The sequence below is a fragment of the Chiloscyllium plagiosum genome, chromosome 15, assembly GCF_004010195.1.
Source record: "Chiloscyllium plagiosum isolate BGI_BamShark_2017 chromosome 15, ASM401019v2, whole genome shotgun sequence".
Taxonomy (NCBI): domain Eukaryota; kingdom Metazoa; phylum Chordata; class Chondrichthyes; order Orectolobiformes; family Hemiscylliidae; genus Chiloscyllium; species Chiloscyllium plagiosum.
Genome location: NC_057724.1, coordinates 63,801,762 through 63,808,874, shown reverse-complemented (window position 1 = coordinate 63,808,874; position 7,113 = coordinate 63,801,762).

Below are 7,113 nucleotides of genomic sequence, written 5' to 3'. Positions count from 1 at the left end.
TGTAATCAGCACATTCTACCCAGTGAGTGAACCCTGCACTTTCTACCCAGGGAGTTAACCCAGCACCTTCTAACCAGGGAGTTGACCCAGCACCTTCTAACCAGGGAGTGGACCCAGCACCTTCTAACCTGGGAGTGGACCCAGTACCTTCTAACCTGGGAGTGAACCCAGCACCTTCTAACCAGGGAGTGGACCCAGCACCTTCTAACCAGGGAGCGAATCCAGCACCTTCTAACCAGGGAGTGAACCCAGCACCTTCTAACCAGGGAGTGAACCCAACCTCTTCTAGCCAAGGACCGAATCCAGCACCTTCTAACCACGGAGCGAACCCAGCAGCTTCTAACCAGGGAGTTAAGCAAGCTCCTTCTAACCAGGGAGCGAACCCAACAGCTTCTAACCAGGGAGTGAACCCAGCACCTTCTACCCAGGGAGTGAACCCAGCACCTTCTAACCAGGAAGCGAACCCAGCACCTTTTAACCAGGAAGCGAACCCAGCACCTTCTAACCAGGAAGCGAACCCAGCACCTTCTAACTAGGGAGTGAACCCAGCACCTTCTAATCAGGGAGTGAACCCAGCTCCTTCTAATCAGGGAGTGATCGTACCACCTTCTAATCAGGGAGAGAACCCAACATCTTCTAACCAGGAGTGAACCCGGTACCTTCTAATCAGGGAGTTAACCCAGCACCTTCGAACCAGGGAGTGAACCCAGCACCTTCTAATCCGGGAGTGAACCTACCACCTTCCAACCAGGGAGTGAACCCAGCTCCATCTAATCAGGGAGTGAACCCAGCTCCTTCTAATCAGGGAGTGAACCCAGCTCCTTCTAATCAGGGAGTGAACCCAGCGCCTTCTAACCAGGGAGTGAACGCAGCACATTCTAATCAGGGAGTGAACCCAGCACCTTCTAACCAGGGAGTGAACCCAGCAACTTCTAATCAGGGAGTGAACGCAGCACCTTCTAATCAAGGAGTGAAGCCAGCAACTTCTAATCAGGGAGTGAACCCAGCAACTTCTAATCAGGGAGTGAACTCAGCTCCTTCTAATCAGGGTGTGAACCTATCACCTTCCAACCAGGGAGTGAACCCAGCTCCATCGAATCAGGGAGCGAACCCAGCACCTTCTGTACCCAGCACCTTCTACCCAGGGAGTGAACTCAGCAGCTTCTACCCAGGGAGTTAACCCAGTACCTTCTAATCAGGGAGTTAGCACAGCACATTCTAATCAGGGTGTGAACCCAGCACCTTCTACCCAGGGAGTGAACCCAGCACCTTCTCAACAAGCAGTGAACCCAGCACCTTCTCAACAGGCAGTGAAGCCAGCACCTTCTAACCAGGAAGCGAACCCAGCACCTTCTAACCCGGAAGCGAACCCAGCACCTTCTCACCAGGGAGTGAACCCAGCTCCTTCTAATCAGGGAGTGAACCCAGCACCTTCTAACCAGGGAGTGAACCCAGCACCTTCTCACCAGGGAGTGAACGCAGCACATTCTAATCAGGGAGCGAACCCAGCACCTTCTATCCAGGGAGCGAATCCAGCACCTTCTAACCAGGGAGTGAACCCAGCACCTTCTAATCAGGGAGCGAACCCAGCACCTTCTGTACCCAGCACCTTCTACCCAGGGAGTGAACACAGCACCTTCTCAACATGCAGTGAAGCCAGCACCTTCTCACCAGGAAGCGAACCCAGCACCTTCTAATGAGGGAGTGAACCCTGCACCTTCTAATCAGGGAGTGAACTCAGCTCCTTCTAATCAGGGAGTGAACCTATCACCTTCCAACCAGGGAGTGAACCCAGCACCTTCTAATCAGGGAGCGAACCCAGCACCTTCTAATCAGGGAGCGAACCCAGCACCTTCTAATCAGGGAGTGAACCCAGCAACTTCTAATCAGGGAGTGAACTCAGCAGCTTCTAATCAGGGAGTGAACCCAGCACCTTCTGTACCCAGCACCTTCTACCCAGGGAGTGAACCCAGCAACTTCTACCCAGGGAGTTAACCCAGTACCTTCTAATCAGGGAGTTAGCACAGCACATTCTAACCAGGGTGTGAACCCAGCACCTTCTACCCAGGGAGTGAACACAGCACCTTCTCAACATGCAGTGAAGCCAGCACCTTCTCACCAGGAAGCGAACCCAGCACCTTCTAACCAGGGAGTTAAGCAAGCTCCTTCTAACCAGGGAGCGAACCCAACAGCTTCTAACCAGGGAGTTAAGCAAGCTCCTTCTAACCAGGGAGCGAACCCAACAGCTTCTAACCAGGGAGTAAACCCAGCACCTTCTAATCAGGGAGTGAACCTATCACCTTCCAACCAGGGAGTGAACCCAGCTCCATCGAATCAGGGAGCGAACCCAGCACCTTCTGTACCCAGCACCTTCTCAACAGGGAGTGAACCCAGCACCTTCTCACCACGGAGTGAACGCAGCACATTCTAATCAGGGAGCGAACCCAGCACCTTCTATCCAGGGAGCAAATCCAGGACCTTCTAACCAGGGAGTGAACCCAGCACCTTCTAACCAGGGAGTAAACCCAGCACCTTCTAACCAGGGAGTGAACCCAGGACCTTCTAACCAGGGAGTGAACCCAGCACCTTCTAATCAGGGAGTGAGCTCAGCAGCTTCTACCCAGGGAGTTAACCCAGTACATTCTAATCAGGGAGTTAGCACAGCACATTCTAACCAGGGTGTGAACCCAGCACCTTCTACCCAGGGAGTGAACCCAGCACCTTCTCAACAGGCAGTGAAGCCAGCACCTTCTAACCAGGAAGCGAACCCAGCACCTTCTAACCCGGAAGCGAACCCAGCACTTTCTCACCAGGGAGTGAACCCCGCTCCTTCTAATCAGGGAGTGAACCCAGCACCTTCTAACCAGGGAGTGAACCCAGCACCTTCTAACCAGGGAGTGAACCCAGCACCTTCTCACCAGGGAGTGAATGCAGCACATTCTAATCAGGGAGCGAACCCAGCACCTTCTATCCAGGGAGCGAATCCAGCACCTTCTAACCAGGGAGTGAACCCAGCACCTTCTAATCAGGGAGTGAACCCTGCACCTTCTAATCAGGGAGTGAACCCAGCAACTTCTAATCAGGGAGTGAACTTAGCAGCTTCTAATCAGGGAGTGAACCTATCACCTTCCAACCAGGGAGTGAACCCAGCTCCATCAAATCAGGGAGCGAACCCAGCACCTTCTGTACCCAGCACCTTCTCACCAGGGAGTGAACCCAACACATTCTAATCAGGGAGTGAACCCAGCGCCTTCTAACCAGGGAATGAACCCAGCACCTTCTCACCAGGGAGTGAACGCAGCACATTCTAATCAGGGAGGGAACGCAGCACCTTCTATCCAGGGAGCGAACCCAGCACCTTCTCACCAGGGAGTGAACCCAACACATTCTAATCAGGGAGTGAACCCAGCGCCTTCTACCCAGGGAATGAACCCAGCACCTTCTCACCATGGAGTGAACGCAGGACATTCTAATCAGGGAGGGAACGCAGCATCTTCTACCCAGGGAGCGAACCCAGCACCTTCTCACCAGGGAGTGAACCCAACACATTCTAATCAGGGAGTGAACCCAGCGCCTTCTAACCAGGGAGTGAACCCAGCACCTTCTCACCAGGGAGTGAACGCAGCACATTCTAATCAGGGAGTGAACCCAGCACCTTCTAATCAGGGAGTGAACCCAGCACCTTCTAATCAAGGAGTGAAGCCAGCAACTTCTAATCAGGTAGTGAACTCAGCAGCTTCTAATCAGGGAGTGAACCCAGCACCTTCTGTACCCAGCACCTTCTACCCAGGGAGTGAACTCAGCAGCTTCTACCCAGGGAGTTAACCCAGTACCTTCTAATCAGGGAGTTAGCACAGCACATTCTAACCAGGGTGTGAACCCAGCACCTTCTACCCAGGGAGTGAACCCAGCACCTTCTCAACAGGCAGTGAACCCAGCACCTTCTCAACATGCAGTGAAGCCAGCACCTTCTCACCAGGAAGCGAACCCAGCACCTTCTAACCAGGGAGTTAAGCAAGCTCCTTCTAACCAGGGAGCGAACCCAACAGCTTCTAACCAGGGAGTGAATCCAGCAGCTTCTGTACCCAGCACCTTCTACCCAGGGAGTGAACTCAGCAGCTTCTATCCAGGGAGTGAACCCAGCAACTTCTACCCAGGGAGTTAACCCAGTACCTTCTAATCAGGGAGTTAGCACAGCGCCTTCTAACCAGGAAGCGAACCCAGCACCTTCTAATCAGGGAGTGAACACAGCTTCTAACCAGGGAGTGAATCCAGCATCTTCTACTCAGGAAGTGAACCAAGCACGTTCTCACCAGGGAGTGAACGCAGCACCTTCTACCAAGTGAGTAAACCCAGCACTGTCTAACCAGGGAGTTAGCCCTGCACATTCTAACCAGGGAGTGAACCCAGCACCTTCTAATCAGGGAGTGAACACAGCACCTTCTCAACAGGGAGTGAACCCAGCACCTTCTAATCAGGGAGTGAACACAGCACCTTCTAATCAGGGAGTGAACAAACACCTTCTAACCAGGGAGCAAACGCAGTACCTTCTAACCAGGGAGCGAACGCAGTACCTTCCAACCAGGGAGTGAAACGAGCACCTTCTACCCAGGGAGTGACCCCAGCACCTTCTAATCAGGGAGTGAACCCAGCACCTTCTAATCAGGGAGTGAACCCAGCAGCTACTAATCAGGGAGTTAACCAAGCTCCTTCTAATCAGGGAGCGAACCCAGTACGTTCTAATCAGGGAGTTAACCTACCATCTTCTAATGAGGGAGTGATCCCAACACATTCTAATCGGGGATTGAACCCAGCACCTTCTACCCAGGCAGTGAACCCAGCTCCTTCTAATCAGGGAGTGAACACAGCAACTTCTACCCTGGCAGTGAACCCAGCACCTTCTAACCAGGGAGTGAACTCAGCACCTTCTATCCAGGGAATGAACCCAGTACCTTCTAATCAGGAAGTGAACCCAGCACATTCTAATCAGGGAGTGAACCCAGCACATTCTAATCAGTGAGTGAACTCAGCACTTTCTACCCAGGGAGTGAACTCAGCAGCTTCTACCCAGGGAGTGAACCCAGCAACTTCTACCCAGGGAGTTAACCCAGTACCTTCTAAACAGGGAGTTAACACAGCACCTTCTAATCAGGGAGCAAACACAGCACCTTCTAATCAGGGAGCGAATCCAGCACCTTCTAATCAGGGAGCGAATCCAGCACCTTCTAACCAGGGAGTGAACCCAGCACCTTCTAATCAGGGAGTGAACCCAGCACCTCCTAACCAGGAAGCGAACCCAGTACCTTCTAATTAGGGAGTGAACCCAGCACCTTCTAATCAGGGAGTTAACCAAGCTCCTTCTAATCAGGGAGTGAACCTACCACCTTCCAACCAGGGAGTGAACCCAGCTCCATCTAATCAGGGAGTGAACCCAGCTCCTTCTAATCAGGGAGTGAACCCAGCACCTTCTAATCAGGGAGTGATCCCAACACATTCTACTATGGGAGTGAACCCTGCACCTTCTACCCAGGGAGTGAACCCAACATCTTCTAACCAGGGAGCGAACGCAGCACCTTCTACCCAGGGATTGAACCCAGCACCTTCTAACTAGGGAGCGAATCCAGCACCTTCTAACCAGGGAGCGAATCCAGCACCTTCTAACCAGGGAGCGAACTCAGCACCTTCTTCCCAGGGAGTGAACCCAGTACCTTCTAATCAGGGAGTGAACCCAGCACATTCTAATCAGGGAGTGAACTCAGCACTTTCTACCCAGGGAGTGAACTCAGCAGCTTCTACCCAGGGAGTGAACCCAGCAACTTCTACCCAGGGAGTTAACCCAGTACCTTCTAAACAGGGAGTTAACACAGCACCTTCTAATAAGGGAGCAAACGCAGCACCTTCTAATCAGGGAGCGACTCCAGCACCTTCTAATCAGGGAGTGAACGTATCACCTTATAATCAGGGAATGAACCCAGCACCTTCTAATCAGGGAGTTCACCTACCACCTTCTAATCAGGGAGTGAACCCAACACATTCTAATTAGGGAGTGAACCCATCAACTTCTAACCAGGGAGCGAACCCAGCACCTTCTACCCAGGGATTGAACCCAGCACCTTCTACCCAGGGATTGAACCCAGCACCTACTAATCAGAGAGTGAACCCAGCACCTTCTAATCAGGGAGTGAACCCAGCACCTTCTATCCAGGGATTGAACCCAGCACCTTCTAACTAGGGAGTGAATCCAGCACCTTCTAACCAGGGAGCGAACCCAGCAGCTTCTAACCAGGGAGTGAACCCAGCACCTTCTTTCCAGGGAATGAACCCAGCTCCTTCTAACTAGGGAGCGAACCCAGCAGCTTCTAACCAGGGAGTGAACCCAGCACCTTCTACCCAGGGATTGAACCCAGCACCTTCTAACTAGGGAGCGATTCCAGCACCTTCTAACCAGGGAGTGAACCCAGCACCTTCCAACCAGAGAGTGAACTGAGCTCCATCTAATCAGGGAGTGAACCCAGCTCCTTCTAATCAGGGAGTGAACCCAGAACCTTCTAATCAGGGAGTGAACCCAACATCTTCTAACCAGGGAGTGAACTCAGCATCTTCTAATCTGGGAGTGAACCCAGCAGCTTCTAACCAGGCAGTGAACCCAGCACCTTCTAACCAGGGAGCGAACCCAGCACCTTCTAATCAGGGAGTGAAGCAAGCCCCTTCTGTTCAGGGAGTGAACCTACCACCTTCCAACCAGGGAGTGAACTGAGCTCCATCTAATCTGGGAGTGAACCCAGCTCCTCCTAATCAGGGAGTTAACCAACCACCTTCTAACCAGGGAGTGAACCCAGCACCTTCTAATCAGGGAGTGAAGCAAGCCCCTTCTGATCAGGGAGTGAACCCAGTACCTTCCAACCAGGGAGTGAACTGAGCTCCATCTAATCAGGGAGTGAACCCAGCACCTTCTAATCAGGAAGTTAACCTATCAACTTCCAATCAGGGAGTGATCCCAACACATTCTAATCAGGGAGTGAACCCAGCTCCGTCTAATCAGGGAGTGAACCCAACATCTTCTCACCAGGGAGCAAACCCAGCACCTTCTAACCAGGGAGTGAACGCAGCACA